At 39.9% G+C, this 21,331-nt stretch overlaps 1 long non-coding RNA gene across 1 annotated transcript; it reads left to right on the top strand.

Moving 5' to 3' along the window:
- Positions 1-494: 494 nt before the first annotated feature.
- On the top strand, positions 495-5,055 carry LOC125477234. Its single transcript, XR_007258418.1, has 4 exons — positions 495-874; positions 1,031-1,090; positions 1,327-3,614; positions 3,698-5,055. It is a non-coding gene; the product is annotated as an uncharacterized LOC125477234 (long non-coding RNA).
- Positions 5,056-21,331: the final 16,276 nt, after the last annotated feature.

The following is a 21,331-nucleotide window of genomic DNA, read 5'->3' as shown; positions in this document are numbered from 1 at the left end:
ATCACTTTTAATGGTATTTTTGTGAAACTAGCTCATCATCTTAACGAGGATATTGGCAGTTTTTCACAGAATGACCAAATGATTTACAATGGACAAACTCATTGATCATTCATATTGATTTCATTATCAAGGACTAAAGTGAGAAGTTATGCCAACCTCAAACACCATTTTGGCTAAAAAGCCTCCAATTTATTGGTTCTGAGTTCACGAGAGCAATCTTGACCAAAAAATAGTTGGGCAATTAGCAAGAATGATTAATCTTTTAAGTTTGGTTCCAAAATGATTATTTTTTAGTAACGACAACATATTGATCATATATTGATGACTGAACGATAAGATAACAACAACATAACGATGATACAATAAAGACATAATAAACACTAATTATTTATGCAACCAAATATAAAAAACTGAGCATTGTTGCTAATTGTCCAAAATAGTTCACAAGAACAACTTGTACGAAATGATTTTACCGCTAGGTGCGGTTTCTGTTTAGTAATAAGAAGACTTTACATTACTTGCTGGAATTTCCTGTTGTTCTCAATTTTCCTCCCTTGCCAGAATTTCCTGACCTTTGCTCCCGTCTCCTGACCTTTGAGGCCCAAATGAGGACTAGACAGTAGCTCATGCTCTCCTTACTGTCATCTTTTGTGCTGCTACTCCTTCTCAACAACCCTTGCACCCTGTGGCCCAACCTTTGCAGCCTAATGGCCCGCAGCACCCTATTACCTTCTTGGCCCAGCAACCTCGCAATAGGAATCCTGGTCATGGTGGCTACAACTAGCGCCTACGCGGCGGCTGGGGGAGATTGTGGTCACGATCCTCGCATTGGTTGGTAGCCCAACCAATAGGGTTTAACCTAATAATCAACAAGGTATTCTTGGTGCTCGTCCTAGTTTTTGGTGTAATTTTTGTAACTCTCCTGGCCACAATATCTTTGCTTGTCTGCATCGCCTAGCTCCTCCTTTTGTAGGCTATCGTGCATTTCTATCTGGTGTTTCTCATGATCCTATTTGGTATTTTGATACAGGAGCCACTCACCGCATGAGAAATAATGAAGTTGCACTCCAAGACCCATCTCCTTTTACTGGTAATAGTTCTGTTCTCGTAGGTAGCAAAGCTTCACTTCCTATAACTCACACTAGCTCTCTTCCTTTTACCTTAGGTTCTTGTCAATTCAAATTAAATAATTTCTTTTATGCTCCTTCTTTCAAGAAATGTTTTCTCTCTGCTTCTCAGTTTACTAAAGATAATTTCGTCATTGTTACTATTCATCCTTTTGGTCAAGTAATTTATGACTTTTACATTGATTCTCCGTTGTTTCAGGGTCATTGTGAGGTTCATCTCTATCCCATGTCATCGTCTCATACGTAAGCCTTCCATGTTGCCTTGTTCTCCTTATGGCAATCTTGTCTTGGTCATCCGTCTTCCAAAGTTTTATCTAAATTGTTTTTAGGTTCTATGTCTCAATTAAATAAGGTATTTTGTATCGCACATATAACCTTTTAATTCCAATAAAATTATTGCTCATTTTTCGTTTTATTCAATTCATTTAGGTGTTTGGATGTCTTCTACTCTGTCTCTATCTAGTTTTCGTTATTATGTATTATTTATGGATGACTATAGCTGTTGCTTTTGGATTTTTCCTGTGCGTGCTAAATTTGAAGTTTTCAGGCACTTTTAGTCACTTTATAATATGGTGCGCAATGTATTTAACTCCGTCATTAGATTTATTCAAACCAATGGTGGTACGGAATACATCAATAATTCCTTTAAAATCTTCAGTCATCAAACTGGGATTGTTCACCGTTTCTCGTGTTCCCAAACCCCCGAACAAAGTGACCTTGTAAAAAGGAAAAACACCGTCGCATGTCCACTGTCACCCGTCTCCTCCTAAACACTAGCAATGCCCTATCTTCCCTTTGGTCGAACCCGCCACCACCTTAATCATTAACGTTCTCCCATTCATGGTCCTTTATTGGTCTAGTCCCTATTTTTGTATTTTTGGTATTTGTGGAGTGAAAATTAATTCCGAAAATTCAGAACACGACAAGTCGCCTTTTTCCTAAACAAGACAAGGTTTCCCTCATTAAATGGGTAGGGCCAACAAATATTCCCGCACAGCTCAACATCTCTGGAGGATTTAGCAGTTGACTTTCACTACATCAAGCTCCCTTGCTCGTGGCATGGAAAAGTCAAAGGTATTAATGACAGAATTAATCACCAAATCTGATCTTTAATATATTCTTGATTCAAGATTAACTCAACCAAGTAAGAAATCATCATCACAATTAATCAAGGATACTTACCTAGTAATCCTAAGATTTATCTCATAATTAATATCTTCGGGATAATTCTTTCCTACCTACGGATGACACACCTTGACCAATAGGTGGCCAACATGTGTAGGACAAAAACCCTAACCTTATGGCCAGCTACCTCCCTATAAATACTCCACCTACACCATTTTCTGGTAAGCTTTTGATGCACACTTAAGCCCTAAACACTTTTTTTTTAAGTTACTAAATTAAGCATCAAAGATCCATTGACCAAACCCCCTACCTCGTGGGTGCGTGAGGCTTTGGCCTTAATCAAAGGTGTTTATTGTTTTGTAGGTACAAATTTATTAAGACTAAGACGGTCCATTTTTGCTACCAAGAATTGGTGCTTTCATTGAGAGCCTAATTTAAATACTCGAAAAATGCTCAAGCATTCATTCTTTGAAATTTTCTGTAATGTTGAATTTACTGTACGCTCCTAGTCATTGATTTTTTCTTAGAAAATTTCTAGATCAGTCCTTGGGAAAGGATCTAATGGTATAAAATTCTGAAACCATGATGAACCTCACACCCTACGTCGAATACAAAATGGATGACGGAAACCACGATGTGGCCTCACTTCGATGATCTTCACGGCTCAATGTGATAGCAAGAGAAGCCTTACTGCGACAGAGCACCACCATCGTGTGCCCTACTAAACCTTAGGTTCCTAGACTAGTTTCTAAACCTGGTTCAGCCAACGCAACTCCATGCCACTGAACCGACTCTGGTTCAGACTTAACTACCGCATCAATTGTCGGATTGGCGACTGAACTGGGGATATTTTCACCCCATTTTTCAATAGGTTTTCTTATCTAGCTTGAATTTTTCACCTGCAGCTCATTACAGTTCCACCACTTACGGAGATGCCCATCATCTGAGCTCTTATGCAACAAATGGCGATCAACACCTGCCTTTGTACTTAACAGATTTGATAAGCACCCTCGTGCAGCAGACGACCTTGGTGAATCAGCTAATGGAGTACATCAAGAAGTAGCGTGCACCATACAAGGTGTCTTGAAGTAAGACGAGAGCAGATGATCATTTGATTCTTTCCAGCAACGTCCCGGTAAGTAGAACGAGGGTAGAAGATTGTGTCGTTGGCAAAAATCAAAATAAAAAGGTTTTGTGGGCTAAAATTGTTGATAAGTTCAGCCTAACTCTAACACGAACTGAAGAGAAGGTGTTAGTGTTTATGATTGATGGACGATTATCAACAAAGCATGCGCTTTATGGAAGGGAAGCTTGGAGAGATCGGTGGTTGACATGGCTAGTGGAAGGAGAGTCCAAGAAGTGGTAAGTGTCTCCCTTCATAGTTTATTTTTTATGTACACATTCTTATTTTGCAACTAATTGATCTTTATGTATTCCTTGCATAGGGTGACAAAGCAATGATGATTCACAAGAGAAGAACTAAGACCAAAAAATAAACTTTTAAGTTATATATACTTTGGACGCCGTCAATTATAGTCCAAGGCGAAAAACCAATGCAAACCAACAATGAGCAAAATTATTTGCTCATGAGGCATCAAACGTTATTGTTGGAAATCAAGTTGACCATTCGGTGACTCCATCTTTTTCTCTTTCAAGCCCCTTGGAAGAGATAAGCAAAAGGTGGAAGAGATAAGCAAAATGAAGCATAGAAAAGGGAAGATGAAAGATCTAACTATTACAAAGCTTTGTTTTGAAGTTGAAAAATTTAGATTGAGGGGAAACCAAGGAAGAAATGGTCCGAATGCGTTTGTTCTTTGAGAAGAGCAAGCTAAAAAAGGAAGATGCAAGGAACGGTTTAGAGAAAGAAAGCTTCGATTTTGAATAATGAGGGAGGACCTCAATAAATACACTCCAAATAGGAAGAAGTTCTTTCGTGATAAGTGTTGGGGGATTTTTAGGTCTAGGTGGACTCGAGCTTTGAGAACGTCCTTTTGTCTCCCTTGGTGCAGATTCACAACAAGTCTCAGGATATCTCAAAATAGATAGCTTGTCTTAGGAAATACCCCGGTAACATCAACCGGCTCGAAGATAGCGTGAAAGATCAAGATAATGACTTGCTCAAGTGAAGTGTGGTGTGGAAGCTAGAAGATTATCAATTTACATGAGAGAGAAAGGATTTGCATGGTTGCATGCCATTCTTTGCTGGATAATCTAGGCTTTTCTAAGGTGATACTAAGGTTTTTAATGGTTATGATGTTTGATGCAAAGCTATGGAAATTACTAAGGTTGCATGGATGGTGATGCCTAGGCTTGGACTATGCTTTTGGTCTAAGAGGAACTTTCTAGGATTTTTCCTAGGTTGTTCTCTCTCACTACTTTTTGTCTATTTCTCTTATGTGTTCTTCAAATCCCATATGTGTTCTTCCAATCCTCTTCTTATGTAAGTGAAGGTATTTTCTCTAGGTTTCAAGGGAATATCCCTTTATGGCTTGGACTTCCCTTCCTTTCTCCCTAGCTATCCTATTATTCTCATTTTGGTGTAAACTAGCTACACTGTTGAGACCAGTAAAGTGCCCTTTCCCAAGACGTGGCTTTCTGCATGCACTAAATCTGGTAAAACGCTTCATGGCTTTTGCGTATTGGCTGTCTGTGCAAGTTGGGAAGGGAAGTCAGTACTAAATGCCTGACTTGCTGGGCTTAGCATGTATTTAATGCAAGAATCTAGCTTAATCCTAACTAAGGGTGTTAGCTTGCTAGGGAAAAGAGGTAAACTAGGCTAATTCTCTCTTAATGATGCCTACGGGAAATACAAAGGGTATGGGCTTGGATCCTTGGGCTCCTAAGCAACCCAAAGTTTTCCATGACCTTGATTCCACATAGGCCTGATAACCTTTCGTAACCATCCACACCATAATCTACTTGACAAGCCCAGAATAGTTGACTTAGGCTTAGCATGAATTGTGGCTAAGGAAGTATAACGTGATGAAGAAGCATGAGTATAGCTTAAATATCCAGTTTAAACATCGTGGCATGGCATGTTGGTAAATATATTCCTCGTCCATCTTGCACCTTGGCATGTGTTTGGGCTTAAATGTAGGCTTTGCATGACAATTGGGCCATGAGACTTGGTTGGATTGGTGTGGGATATTTTTAGGCCCCAACATTAGCCCTGTTGATTATTTTGGCTATGACAAACTTTGAGTGGGTTGAATAATCAACCCCAGGCCCAATGGATTCTCTTGTTTAAACGTGGGCATCCTAATGGGACTTTTCCTCTTCCCGCATGGCAGCAGATAAATCTCTGCCATTGTGTTCCCTTGCTTCCTGTGCACGTCCTATCATATGCAGAAACTTTGGGTATTCCCCCGCCTACACTTGGTAACCATTACAAACTACTCTTCTTCCTAAGACAAGTATTTAATTTGTCCTTGCTCTTCCTCTCATCCTTTAATAATCCTTCATTCTTCAAATTTTTCACAACTTCCTTTCTCTCCAAATTCTTCTATGCCTTCTGCGTTGGGTTGTGTTTTCTTGTTCGTGCTTTTCGTGCTCTACAACAAGGCTTTACTTAGGTAAGGAAATTCTTCCCTTGACCCATTTTTTGAATTTTTCTTCTCCTTTTGTCTTCTCTGTTTGCCATGGTGATGGAATTAGGCATGCATCTCTCCTTTTGATCTTGTGTTTCAAAGATTTTAGGGTTTGAACATGGATGCATAAGAGGTGAGGGTCCTTCTTTCGGGAAATCAAACTCAACTTCTAGGGTAGTTTTACAGCTTTAAAATCATGTGCATTTGCCCTCTGTGATTTCTTTTTTACTTTCCATGTATACTATGCAATTGTCATTTAGCCTAGCTTTTTTACATGTTAGTGCGTGCTTGAGTGGGATTGATTGATCAGTTACATTGATCTGGTTGGCATGATTAGCTTGACTGCATATATAACCTATTTTTGCTTAAGTACACGTATAGCATACTTTTCCTGGCTAGATCTTTTAGGGCTTTGATAGCATGGCATATGTAGGGAAAGATGCATGTGTATTGTGTGAAAGCATGTAGGGAAAATAGTCCCATGTTAAAGTCTTAGACTTTTGCATGAAATACTTTAAATGTTATGAACGTACCCTATTGCTTTCCCGGGGTGTGCCTAGTTGCTTTCCTAGGGTAGATTCCTTGTCGTGCATCGCTTTGCATGCTTATATATTTCTTCCTACATGTTACATTGGCTTATAGTATCTATGGTTTGATGCTTGCTTTCCATAGGTGCGTTATGACTGCGGAATCACCAAAGTGCTTAACTGCAGTGGATGAGTCCTTCACTACCGAGGACCATCTTCAATGAGGCAGGATGCCGCCTCTTCTTGGTGCTCAAAACAAGGCTTTTGATGCGCGAATTATACGCGTACAAATTAAACCCTCTTTTTGACAATTGTAGTATGGATGTAAGTAGGGATCGTTCTGGACCGGGGATTAGGAGGGCTTGCTAAAACCTTCTAAATTGACTTAAGAACGTAAAAACAATATAAAACACTAAACTAGACTCAAAGAATGTAAAACTAAAATTTAAAACATTAAGACAAACCAAAAGACTCAAAACTAATTTTGGACGAATTTAAGATTATGGCTTGATTCAAACTACTTTAAAAACACAAACTAAACAGATTCTAAGTACTAAAGAACAAGAAAGTAAAAGGGGGGGGAAAGTTTTGATTTGACGAAAATTGAAATAACAAAACAAGTTAATAAACTGAGCGGAATGTAAATATGAAATTGTGATGGAATGAATGGAATGAAGGCTAGCTAAGGGGTTCTTCTCCACACATGTTATACTTGCATACAAGATTGATTCTCAGTTGGTCTTTCGATAAATTATGAAACTCAACACTCCGGATTAATTTGGTCCGCTTAAATTAACCGTCAAGTTTTCCTTAAGTTAATGAATTGGATGGGTTTGCGCAACGCAATTCACAACATTCTCCAAAAGTCCTTTACGTGAACGGCACAATAAAGATACAATCAAAGATCATTAAGCATTATGAAAACTATAAGTGTTGACGAGGCATTCGTTACTATGATGAGCATGAAACTCGTGCCAAGAATATGTTTAACACGATTGTTTATAAGCAACCTCCACTACTTGTGAATATAAGTTCATAACGATTAGGTGAAATTCACTTATATTCTAGCGTCATATTTATGCATGAAAATTAAGCGCGCATTCTTAATAAACATTCATAAATAAGCTATCAATCAAGCAGTTAAACAAATTGAATCCACAACTTATGAAATTCCAACGAAAGTTAATCAATTCATATTGCAAATATAAACATAGTTTCGAGTCACCCCCTACCTAAAGGGGGTTTAGTTCCTCATAACTTTGAAATCAAAGAAACACCTAAACATTCCAACAACTCAAAGCTTGAATTGTATGAACGTTTAAGCACTCTTCTCTTCCATACATACACAACAAAGAGAATTAAAATGAAACTTTGAAATCAAAGAAACACCTAAACATTCCAACAACTCAAGCTTGAATTGTATGAACGTTTAAGCACTCTTCTCTTCCTCGTTGTAGCACAAGGTTTAAGGATAGGTTGTGTGATGGTATGAAGTGTTTTGGAGGGATGAGAAGTGGTTGGATAGTGGCTGCAATGGAGGAGAAAAACTGCACAGAAAATGGGAGGTTATGCACGGCAAGGGATGTGTGTTTGTGTTGTGTGTTGTATTGTGAATGGAATGGAAAATGAATGAATGAATGCAAGGGTATTTATAGGAGTAATGGAGGGAACATGACAGCTAGGAGGTGGGTGGAAATGTGGCTGAATGTTTGGTGAATGATTATGAATGAATGCATGTGACTTGGCTAGGTTGGAAAGCTGAAAATCTGAAAATGCAAATGGGAATCTGAAATGCAAAGGTGGCCACGGTTTTGAGTGTATTTTGTGTTGGAAATGCATGTGAATGCATGTGAATGTTGTTTGTGTGAAGTGTATGTGAAATAAAGGGTGAATGGTGGCTGAAATAATGATGGAAAACAGCTAGGAAAAGTATGGAATGCATGTGAATTGTAAAGGGAAAAGCTGGAATTGGCTAGGAAGTCACGGCATGGGATGTTTTGGTGCATTGTGGCTGATTTGTTTGTTGGTTAAAGATGCATGTGGATGAATTATATAATGGGAAAGTATGTGATTGACAACTAGGATGGATGGTGGCTGCAATGATGAAGTGTGATGGTTGAAAATGGCAAGGGAAATGCATGTGTTTGGAGGGCAAGGATGATGTTTTGTGCATGTGGCTGCAATGATGTGTAATTATGGAGGAATAAGTGCATGTGGTTGAATTGGTGGTGAATGTGCATGACAAAGAATGGATTTGGCTGCAATGGTGTGTAATTGGGCTAGGTTTTAAGTGCATGAAATGGACCCAAATTGCTCCCCCTTGCATGGCAAGGAATGGTGTTTGTGTTAAGCCCATGGCAATGTGATTGTACTTGGGTTAGGGCCATTGTTTTATGTCCTCAAGTGCTTACAAGGCCTTCAATTTCATCTAACACTTGGGCTCCAAGAATAAGCTATCCATCCTTAGCCCAATAGTGCTCCAAAAAGGCCCCAAAACACTCCACAATGCATCCTTTCGTCAAACACGTTTTATAATCCTGAAAACACACAAAAGAAGCATAAAGAACTAAAATAACTAAAGAAACATAACGTAAATGTACGAGAACAAGCTAAGTAAGTCGCCTAAATATGCTCCTATCAAACTCCCCCACACTTAACTTTTGCTAGTCCTCGAGCAAAACAGAATAAAAACAAATAAACAAAACGACACTAAACACGTAAAACACAACCTAAACCTTCCAACAACCGTCTTAGGGATTTCCAATGCACATGACATGTTAAAAATCATCATTCTCACAGATTTTAGTCATCTTCACACTTAAGTACATTCTTAATCATAGTCACCATATACTAGTTCACAATTAAGCATTTAAAACCATGTTTTGAATGTAGTAACATGCCTTAGAGAATTTGCTCAATTCCTTACAAGATATGCACTCAATTTTCACTCAGAATTTCTAACAACATACCCTAATCTAGTCATATGTGAGAAGATTGATGTAAACATGAAAACGAACACTCACATATATGTATCACAAAGAACGCAATTTCTGGAGTTAATAAGCATGTTTAGATATGATCTCATGAATGGAATGCTACTACTTAGACGCGAGAACCAGTGACACCATATGCTCATACCAAATTCAAACTCCACAATTGAAATGCACAACACTCAAGATAGAAGTCAAGGGTTGTAACGGGGTTTGGGGTATTGGCTCACAAGGAAAGGTAGGGATAAACAAAAGTTCTTTAAACAATAGCAAGCAAAGTAATGAAATTAAGGCTTAGAATTCACTTGGTATGCAGAAATCAACTTTTAGACATAAGGGGGAGATTCAACAACTCTTAGGGCCTAATTTATTGTTTTGGGCCCTTACTTCAACAAACAATACTTTTCAACTTTTTTTTTTTTTTTTTTTTTTTTTTTTTTTTTTTTTTTTTTTCTTTTTGGCCGTGCCTATGGCACATCAACTCATATAAACACTCTTTCCCCCACACTTATTTTCTGCAATACCTTAATCAAAAGGAAATCATTGCTTATTATGCTTCAAGAACAAGGGTGAGGATGGTCATATTCTAGGCTAGGTGAGGATAATTGCGGGTTAACAAAGAAAATAGGCTACACAATGCTCAACGGGGTTAAATCCTACAAAACAAATAAAATTGGGAAATATGGCAATTTGGCTTTGGTGGTGATCACTACACAACTTCTTCTTGAATATGTGTTATGCAAATCAATAACATGTTTTGAATGAAATGGGCATGAGTTCTAGCGTTTGGAACTATATGATGAAACGCCTTCTAAGTAGCAACCAAGCAAAGAATAATGAGATCATGCAACGACTTTAGAAAACAAAGAATGCACAGATTTTAACTCTCCAAATAAACGTTTAAGCTCAAGTCTCACAGGGATGTAGTGTTAGTTTGAGCTCATTCCTTCAAGCATGTTACAAAAACTAATTTTTCTTTTATGATTGCATGTGAAGTCATACATTATAACCATAACCAAGCATATACCAAGAGTAAATCAAACTTTTCTCTATGTTTATAACTCTTTTTAACAGTCATGCAATTAGAAACCAAATCCTTATCATTGTGTTGGAAGGTGACCTATGACACAAAAATGACTCAAAACACTCTTTTTAAGCTTTTCAAAACATGTTTTTCAAATTTTTATGTGATTTTCGAATTTTTAACTCAAAACACACTAAACACACTTAAAAACAGCAAGAAACAACATTTGAAGTTATGGTGGAAAAAAAAAAAAAAAACCTACGAATTTGCAATAAACACTTTAGTAACTAATACCCCCACACTTAAATCAAACATTGTCCTCAATGTTAAAAAAAACCACACTAAACACAAACAAACATATAAACAGCAATTAAACATACTAAACATGGCAGAATGTATCTAACAAAGAGAAGAATTCAGAAATGCAAATCTGGTTGTGGAGTGTTCGTTCCATCTTCTCCTTGGTCATTGCAGTGAGGCTTGGATCTTTGTGATTCCACAGGCTTACTCTTGAACTGCGCTGCTCCCATCGTTGATTTTCCTTTGTGCTACTCTTGAACTGGGCAGCAGGCTTCCTTTGGTCTCCCCCGAAGGTCTGAGCTTCCTCCTCTTATCTGTTTCTTTGTTCAGTCTCTCCAATTTGTATTGAAGAGGGTTAGAGGATAGCTTAGCAAAGCTAGGTAAGCAACCAGGGAATAGAGTCCATATAGACTCCAAGTGCCGGCTGATTGCTTCTTTCACTTTGCCATGCAAATAATATTAAGGACAAAGGAAAAGACAGGGAAAGAGCGTGATATGAGATACCTTTGCTTTTGCCCTTGATGATATGAGATACCTTTGCTTTTGAAGAAGCGGTGAATGAATCAGCACATGTATTTGTTGTGCTGCTTCCTCCTGGATCATCTGTTCTCCAGGCATCTGGTATCATCTTTGGGGAAGAAGAGAGAATGGAGTATCTCGAAAGGCTTTGCTGGGAGTGCACCCTCAGAGGTGAGAAAGAGTTGGGCATTTTCTTCAGTTCTGTCTTGCCAAAAAAATGAAGGTCGCCATATATAGGGAATTCAATAGCAAGTGGTGATACTGTGCTTTTACCGTTGTCGACAGACATTTTGATCCCGCAAATCCGGCTTTTTGGAATAGTGGCGACTCTTCGATCTTTGAAGACGCCTCTTCGATAAAGCTGCACGCATTTTCTGAAAAGCAGATAAAGCGTCGCCGAACTTTGCGCTTGTCGGCTAAAGACGTGTAGTTGCGATGATGGCCTCCACGTGTTGAACGCGATTTCTGAAAAGCCAAGGCTTTTTGAATCGGTGGACGCGTTGCCTTGGCTTTTTATAGAGCTATCGATCACCGCCCACTCACACACTCTGAAGATTTTTCATTCTTGAAACTTGTCTCCGGCCCTTTGAAAATTTACTCCGTCCACCCCTTCTCTTTTAACTTCGTGAACAATGGCAAGCTCATCTAACCCATCAAACCTTTGCTTAGATTTGAGTCTAAGCAGTGATCCGGTCGCGTCTCATCAGGGTAAGGTATGGTGCCCGTCTTTCTTATCTTCCCATGGCCCTCTTACAGATGAGGACTCTGTGATGACGGATCCCACGACAGCTACGATAGTGGCTCGGAACCTCCTCACTTCCAAAGACAGTCAGCTGCTTTCAGGACGGTCCGATGAGTTGGCCGTTCAAGAATCCCTGGCTCTGAGTGTTCAGTGCGCTGGCTCTGTGTCCAACATGGGCCAACGCCTTCTTGCTCGCTCCCGACAGGTTGAATCCTTGATGGCGGAGGTGGAGAGTCTTAAGCAGGAGATCAAACAGCTTAAGTACGAGAACCGAAGTTTGCACGTGCTTGCCAACAATTATTCAACAGGCATGAAGAGGAAGCTTGATGAGCTTGATGACCGTCAACGGCTTGCAGCTTTCTTCCAGAGGCATCTCTTTCCTGGGTCATCCAGCGTTCCACCAAGGTTTGGGGCCTTGAATGATCTATCTTTGGTGCCTCCCGCTCCTATGCCTTCTTCTCCGATGCCTCTTGCTCCGAGACCTCCTGTTCCGATGCCTCTTGCTCCGAGAGTGTTGCCACGTAGTGGGGCCTCAAGTACACAACCTTTGTGAAGACTCCATCTTTCTGCCATGTTTTTATACAATTGTAATTTCTCAAAAATTAATGAACAAGCTTTTTTTTTTTTTTTTTTTTTTTTTTTTTTTTTTTTTTTTCAACGGAAATCAATAAACAAGCTTTATTCACTATATTGGGTTGCCTCCCAAGTAGCGCTTTCTTTTACGTCTTGCAGCCGGACGAAGAATCCATTTACTCCAAATTGGAGCCCACGGTACCCAAGGGGGTGTCATCCACGGTGTGCTCCACAAAGTTCTCATAATAGGCCTTCAGACGATGCCCGTTCACCTTGAACTCTTGACCTGTTTTGAAGCTACGAACTTGGACTGCACCATGAGGAAAAACGTTAGTAACAACAAACGGGCCAATCCATTTAGAACGCAACTTACCAGGAAACAAACGTAGGCGAGAGTTGAAAAGCAACACTTTCTGCCCAACTGTGAAGGTCTTGGTTCGGATCATTTTATCATGGAATGCTTTGGTCTTGGTTTTGTACATCCGGGCATTCTCATAGGCTTCATTCCGAATCTCCTCAAGTTCATTCAATTGGAGCTTCCTATGAACTCCCGCTGCATCTATGTCCATGTTGAAAGTCTTCACGGCCCAATGTGCCTTGTGCTCTAACTCTACGGGCAAATGACATGGCTTACCATAGACGAGCCGAAAAGGTGACATCCCAATGGGTGTTTTGTACGCCGTACGATATGCCCACAGTGCATCATCTAAACGTAAGCTCCAATCCCTCCTTGTTGGTCCAACGGTCTTCTCCAAAATTTGTTTGATTTCTCGGTTAGACACCTCGGCTTGGCCATTTGTTTGAGGATGGTAAGGTGTGGAGACCTTATGGTTGACATGGTACTTTCTTAGCAACGCCTCAATGGTCCGATTGCAAAAGTGAGACCCTCCATCACTTATGATTACTCTCGGCATTCCAAACCTAGCAAAAATGTTAGTTTTCACGAAATCTGCAACCACCTTAGAATCGTTAGTACGGGTGGCTTTTGCTTCCACCCATTTAGAAACATAATCAACGGCTAGCAAGATATAAGTGAAACCATAAGATGGAGGGAAAGGGCCCATGAAATCAATGCCCCAAACATCAAAAATTTCAACATTAAAGACAGGGGTTTGTGGCATTTGGTCCTTGGTACCTATGTTACCCATTCGTTGGCAACGATCACAAGACATACAAAAGGTTCTAGCATCCCTAAATATAGTCGGCCAATAAAAACCACATTCTAGAACCTTGAGGGCAGTGCGTTGTGTGCCAAAATGACCACCACATGCATATGTGTGACAAAAGCTTAGAATTGAGTGAAATTCAGAATGATGCACACATCTACGTACAATTTGATCTGAGCAATACTTCCACAAATAAGGGTCATCCCAAACATAGAAACGTGCATCATTTTTAAGCTTATCACGTTGGTGCTTGTTTAGTTCATTTGGAAATTGTTTAACCACCAAGTAATTCACTAAATCTGCATACCATGGTTCACTTACCTCAATGGATAGCAGCTGCTCATCGGGGAATGTCTCTGCAATGGGTAGGGACTCCTCATTATGCACCATTCGGCTTAGGTGGTCAGCCACCACGTTTTCACTTCCCTTCTTGTCACGAATCTCGATGTCGAACTCTTGAAGTAACAACATCCACCGAATTAGCCGGGGCTTGGCCTCCTTTTTGGTGAGCAAGTACTTTAGAGCTGCATGATCAGTGAAAACAATTACTTTAGTACCAATTAGATATGATCGAAATTTATCTAAAGCAAAGACAACGGCAAGAAGTTCTTTCTCCGTAGTGGAGTAGTTCAACTGGGCATCGTTCAACGTCCGTGAGGCATAGTAGATGACATGCGGCCTCTTGTCCTTTCTTTGTCCCAAAACAGCCCCTAAAGCATAATCGGACGCATCACACATAAGCTCGAACGGGAGGCTCCATTCCGGGGGAACAATAATGGGTGCCGTGGTCAACAACTCCTTGAGTTGGTTGAATGATGCCGTGCACTCCTTAGTGAATTCAAATGCCACGTCTTTTTGTAGGAGGCGGCAAAGAGGTTGTGCAACTTTTGAGAAATCTTTGATAAATCGCCTATAGAATCCTGCATGGCCAAGAAAAGAACGGACCTCTCTAACCGAAATAGGAGAGGGTAAGTGACGTACAAGATCTATTTTAGACTTATCAACTTCAATCCCTTTTTCTGAGATGATATGACCCAAAACTATACCTTGTTTAACCATAAAATGACATTTTTCCCAATTCAAAACAAGGTTAGTTTCCATGCATCTTTTCAAGATTAAAGTGAGATGATGCAAACAAGCATCAAATGAGTCTCCAAACACACTAAAATCGTCCATAAATACTTCAATTATCTTTTCAACATAATCAGAGAAGATACTAATCATGCATCGTTGGAAAGTGGCCGGTGCATTGCATAAACCAAATGGCATGCGACGATAAGCAAATGTTCCAAAGGGACATGTGAATGTGGTCTTCTCTTGATCATCCGGGGTTATTACAATTTGGTTATATCCAGAGTATCCATCAAGAAAACAGTAAAAAGCATGACCGGCTAACCTTTCGAGCATCTGGTCGATGAATGGCAAAGGAAAGTGATCTTTCCTAGTCATGGCATTTAGCTTCCGGTAATCGATACATACTCGCCATCCAGTCTGAATGCGTGTAGGCACGAGCTCATTCTCATCATTCTTGATAACAGTTACTCCGGACTTCTTTGGAACAACCTGCACAGGTGACACCCAACGACTATCAGAAATAGGATATATAACACCACAATCAAGTAATTTTATAACCTCCTTTTTCACTACTTCCATCATAGGTGGATTAAGGCGACGTTGAGCTTCACGAGATGGCTTGGCTTCCTCCTCCAAAAGGATGCGATGCATGCACGTGGTGGGACTAATGCCTTTGATATCCGCCAAAGTCCATCCAATAGCAGATTTGTGCTCTTTTAACACCCTTATCAACTTGTCTTCTTCTTGAGCCGTGATTAAGTTTGAAATGATGACGGGTAGCGTTTGATCTTGGCCTAAGAACACATACTTCAAGTGACTAGGTAATGGCTTTAACTCAAGTGTAGGTGGCTGCTCAGTTGATGGGAGTAACTTATTAGTCAAAACTGAATCTAAAAGTGAGATTGGAGACTTACCAGAGTGGAAGGGCAATGACTCGAGGGCAGCGACCATTTCAAGTACTTCATCACAAGGGGGTATGGCAATATGGTCAGATTGCATGCCATGGGTTAAGGCTACCTCAAGTGCATCTTCGTTCATTTGATCCAAATGCACCTGTGCCAAAGAATCAATAATATCAATAGCAAAACAAGAATGGTCCTCAATTGGATGTTTAATGGTTTCAGAAAGATTAAAATGAATAATGTCCCCATCAAACTCCATGGTCAATGTTCCCGTGTACACATCAATCTTTGTTCTTGCTGTTTTCATGAAGGGACGGCCTAGCAAGATTGGCAATGATGGAGCATGGCTTGAATCCTCCATGTCTAAAACATAGAAATCTGCGGGAAAAATAAGGTGATTGACCTGCACTAAAACATCCTCAAGGACTCCCTTGGGATAAGCGTTAGAACGATCGGCCAATTGAATTATAACTCCATCTTGTTTTAACTCACCAAGGTTCATTGATGCATAAATGGAATAAGGCATGACATTTATGGATGCACCTAAATCAAGCATGGCATGTTCAAAACGATTATGTCCAATTACACAAGGAATTGTGAAACTACCGGGGTCTTTGCATTTGGTAGGTAGTTTACGTTGCAAAACAGCGGACACATTCTCGCTTACTTTCACTACCTCTTTGTTTGCCCTTCTTCTCTTTGTATTGCATAGGTCCTTGAGGAATTTAGCATACTTCGGAACCTGTTTGATTGCATCGAGAAGCGGTATGTTCACTTGCACCTTCCGGAACGTTTCAAGAATGTCCTTCTCGCTTTCTTCCTTTTTTTCTTGCATGAACCTGCGAGGAAAAGGTACATTGGGCAGATTAGGACGTGAAGTACATGAATTTGAACTTAAATTACCTGATTTGGCCGAGTTAGGGTGATTGGGGGCCTGCGGCATTGGGTTTTTCTCTCTTTCCGTGGGTGAGCTAGACACTTCCTTAGGTTGTGTCGTCTCTTCATCTACTTCCTGGGTAGATTTGGGATTGTTTGGCTCGGTCCCAACTTCTTTTCCACTCCTTAGGGTGATGGCCTTGGCGGATTCGAATCCTCCCTTTGGATTGACTGTGGTTGAGCTAGGAAGCTTTCCTTTATCTCTAATTTGTCCAAGGAACTCAGAAATCTGCCCCATTTGTTTCTTCATATCCATCATCTCCTTCTCGTTATTTTCTATCCGGTTGTTTTGATTTTGCAACCCCTGCGAAATAGAGGTTAGTAATTGCATAGCTTGATTACTTTCCAAGGACGTACCTGAATGAGATGATGTAGAAGGTTGTTGGGATTGTTGGGGTGCATACGGCTTGGAATAAAAACCAGGGGGGTTAGGCCTAAATCCTCCTTGTTGGGCAGCTTGTTGTGGCTCCCTCCATTTGAAGTTTGGATGGTCCCTCCATCCGGCATTGTAAGTGTTCGAGTATGGGTTGTGTTGATTTTGTCCTTGGAAACCAATTGCATTGGCAGATTCCCACCCACCATTCTCGATTAGTTGAGGGCACTTGTCGGACGGATGCCCTTGAATTGAGCACACGCCACAAACTTGGTGTTCTTGTGCTTTTGGACCAATCACAACCTGAGAAACAAGAGAAGTAAGATTAGCAAGTTGTGATTGAATTTCAGAAATAGCACTCACCTCATTTACACTTTGTTGCCGTGGGGCTTCCCTTTGGCCCACTCCTTCATATTGTTGAGCGTTGAGTGCTCGGTTGGCTATGAGAATCTTGGCATCCCTTGGTGTTTTGTCCACCAATGCTCCTCCCGCTGAGGCATCAAATTTTGGCGCCGTTGCCGGGGATTAGCAACTTTGCTAGTCCCTTGTCTTTATTTTTATTTTTTTTGTTTTTCGTGCATTCTTATTTCCGATTCTTAGTTTGTTTGTTTTCTTGTTTTTTTAGGTACTGTGTATGACTCGTAGCTCTCGGCCGATTATAGAGAACATCTCCGACTTTGACGGTGATTTTGAACGCACTTTGAGGAGAACGAGGAGTCAACAAGAGCCACCACAACCTCCACCACAACCTAGGCTTGAAGAGGACGAAGTAGGTGTAGAAGGAAAGCCCACTGATCAAATTTTTGAAGAAGAACAAGCCATGGCAGCAGATAATAGAACCATCAAGGAGCTTTCGGCCTCGGGTTTGGATAATGCATTGCCTCTTTGTATCCAATACCCCACGGCTGCAGAGGGGACGACTGAGGTGTTTGAACTCAAATCCAGTTTGTTACACCATATTCCGAAGTTCCATGGCTTGTCTATGGAAGACCCCAACAAACACTTGAAGGAGTTCGAGGTGGTTTGTTCGAGCATGACCCCCGTCACTGTGGATGGGAGTATATTGAAGATGAAGGCTTTTCCATTTTCACTTATGGACAAGGCCAAAGATTGGCTCTACGAACTAGCCCCAGGAACGGTGACTTCGTGGGAGAGTATGAAGCGTGCTTTCTTGGAGAAATTCTTCCCTACTTCAAGAGTGATTCTCCTACGGAAGAAAATTAGTGGGATTCAACAGAATTATGGTGAGACATTCCCGGCTTATCATGAGCGCTTCAAGGGCCTTGTAGCTTCATGTCCTCAACATCAAATGAAGGAGGAACTTCTCTTATACGCGTACAAATTAAACCCTCTTTTTGACAATTGTAGTATGGATGTAAGTAGGGATCGTTCTGGACCGGGGATTAGGAGGGCTTGCTAAAACCTTCTAAATTGACTTAAGAACGTAAAAACAATATAAAACACTAAACTAGACTCAAAGAATGTAAAACTAAAATTTAAAACATTAAGACAAACCAAAAGACTCAAAACTAATTTTGGACGAATTTAAGATTATGGCTTGATTCAAACTACTTTAAAAACACAAACTAAACAGATTCTAAGTACTAAAGAACAAGAAAGTAAAAGGGGGGGGAAAGTTTTGATTTGACGAAAATTGAAATAACAAAACAAGTTAATAAACTGAGCGGAATGTAAATATGAAATTGTGATGGAATGAATGGAATGAAGGCTAGCTAAGGGGTTCTTCTCCACACATGTTATACTTGCATACAAGATTGATTCTCAGTTGGTCTTTCGATAAATTATGAAACTCAACACTCCGGATTAATTTGGTCCGCTTAAATTAACCGTCAAGTTTTCCTTAAGTTAATGAATTGGATGGGTTTGCGCAACGCAATTCACAACATTCTCCAAAAGTCCTTTACGTGAACGGCACAATAAAGATACAATCAAAGATCATTAAGCATTATGAAAACTATAAGTGTTGACGAGGCATTCGTTACTATGATGAGCATGAAACTCGTGCCAAGAATATGTTTAACACGATTGTTTATAAGCAACCTCCACTACTTGTGAATATAAGTTCATAACGATTAGGTGAAATTCACTTATATTCTAGCGTCATATTTATGCATGAAAATTAAGCGCGCATTCTTAATAAACATTCATAAATAAGCTATCAATCAAGCAGTTAAACAAATTGAATCCACAACTTATGAAATTCCAACGAAAGTTAATCAATTCATATTGCAAATATAAACATAGTTTCGAGTCACCCCCTACCTAAAGGGGGTTTAGTTCCTCATAACTTTGAAATCAAAGAAACACCTAAACATTCCAACAACTCAAAGCTTGAATTGTATGAACGTTTAAGCACTCTTCTCTTCCATACATACACAACAAAGAGAATTAAAATGAAACTTTGAAATCAAAGAAACACCTAAACATTCCAACAACTCAAGCTTGAATTGTATGAACGTTTAAGCACTCTTCTCTTCCTCGTTGTAGCACAAGGTTTAAGGATAGGTTGTGTGATGGTATGAAGTGTTTTGGAGGGATGAGAAGTGGTTGGATAGTGGCTGCAATGGAGGAGAAAAACTGCACAGAAAATGGGAGGTTATGCACGGCAAGGGATGTGTGTTTGTGTTGTGTGTTGTATTGTGAATGGAATGGAAAATGAATGAATGAATGCAAGGGTATTTATAGGAGTAATGGAGGGAACATGACAGCTAGGAGGTGGGTGGAAATGTGGCTGAATGTTTGGTGAATGATTATGAATGAATGCATGTGACTTGGCTAGGTTGGAAAGCTGAAAATCTGAAAATGCAAATGGGAATCTGAAATGCAAAGGTGGCCACGGTTTTGAGTGTATTTTGTGTTGGAAATGCATGTGAATGCATGTGAATGTTGTTTGTGTGAAGTGTATGTGAAATAAAGGGTGAATGGTGGCTGAAATAATGATGGAAAACAGCTAGGAAAAGTATGGAATGCATGTGAATTGTAAAGGGAAAAGCTGGAATTGGCTAGGAAGTCACGGCATGGGATGTTTTGGTGCATTGTGGCTGATTTGTTTGTTGGTTAAAGATGCATGTGGATGAATTATATAATGGGAAAGTATGTGATTGACAACTAGGATGGATGGTGGCTGCAATGATGAAGTGTGATGGTTGAAAATGGCAAGGGAAATGCATGTGTTTGGAGGGCAAGGATGATGTTTTGTGCATGTGGCTGCAATGATGTGTAATTATGGAGGAATAAGTGCATGTGGTTGAATTGGTGGTGAATGTGCATGACAAAGAATGGATTTGGCTGCAATGGTGTGTAATTGGGCTAGGTTTTAAGTGCATGAAATGGACCCAAATTGCTCCCCCTTGCATGGCAAGGAATGGTGTTTGTGTTAAGCCCATGGCAATGTGATTGTACTTGGGTTAGGGCCATTGTTTTATGTCCTCAAGTGCTTACAAGGCCTTCAATTTCATCTAACACTTGGGCTCCAAGAATAAGCTATCCATCCTTAGCCCAATAGTGCTCCAAAAAGGCCCCAAAACACTCCACAATGCATCCTTTCGTCAAACACGTTTTATAATCCTGAAAACACACAAAAGAAGCATAAAGAACTAAAATAACTAAAGAAACATAACGTAAATGTACGAGAACAAGCTAAGTAAGTCGCCTAAATATGCTCCTATCAAACTCCCCCACACTTAACTTTTGCTAGTCCTCGAGCAAAACAGAATAAAAACAAATAAACAAAACGACACTAAACACGTAAAACACAACCTAAACCTTCCAACAACCGTCTTAGGGATTTCCAATGCACATGACATGTTAAAAATCATCATTCTCACAGATTTTAGTCATCTTCACACTTAAGTACATTCTTAATCATAGTCACCATATACTAGTTCACAATTAAGCATTTAAAACCATGTTTTGAATGTAGTAACATGCCTTAGAGAATTTGCTCAATTCCTTACAAGATATGCACTCAATTTTCACTCAGAATTTCTAACAACATACCCTAATCTAGTCATATGTGAGAAGATTGATGTAAACATGAAACGAACACTCACATATATGTATCACAAAGAACGCAATTTCTGGAGTTAATAAGCATGTTTAGATATGATCTCATGAATGGAATGCTACTACTTAGACGCGAGAACCAGTGACACCATATGCTCATACCAAATTCAAACTCCACAATTGAAATGCACAACACTCAAGATAGAAGTCAAGGGTTGTAACGGGGTTTGGGGTATTGGCTCACAAGGAAAGGTAGGGATAAACAAAAGTTCTTTAAACAATAGCAAGCAAAGTAATGAAATTAAGGCTTAGAATTCACTTGGTATGCAGAAATCAACTT

This window comes from the organism of the source record quoted next, unplaced genomic scaffold (genome assembly GCF_019419815.1).
Source record: "Pyrus x bretschneideri cultivar Hongxiangsu unplaced genomic scaffold, Pyrus_bretschneideri_v1 Contig201, whole genome shotgun sequence".
In the NCBI taxonomy this organism is placed as follows: domain Eukaryota; kingdom Viridiplantae; phylum Streptophyta; class Magnoliopsida; order Rosales; family Rosaceae; genus Pyrus; species Pyrus x bretschneideri.
The sequence above is the reverse complement of the archived record's forward strand: the minus strand, read 5'-3'. Positions and strand labels throughout refer to the sequence as shown.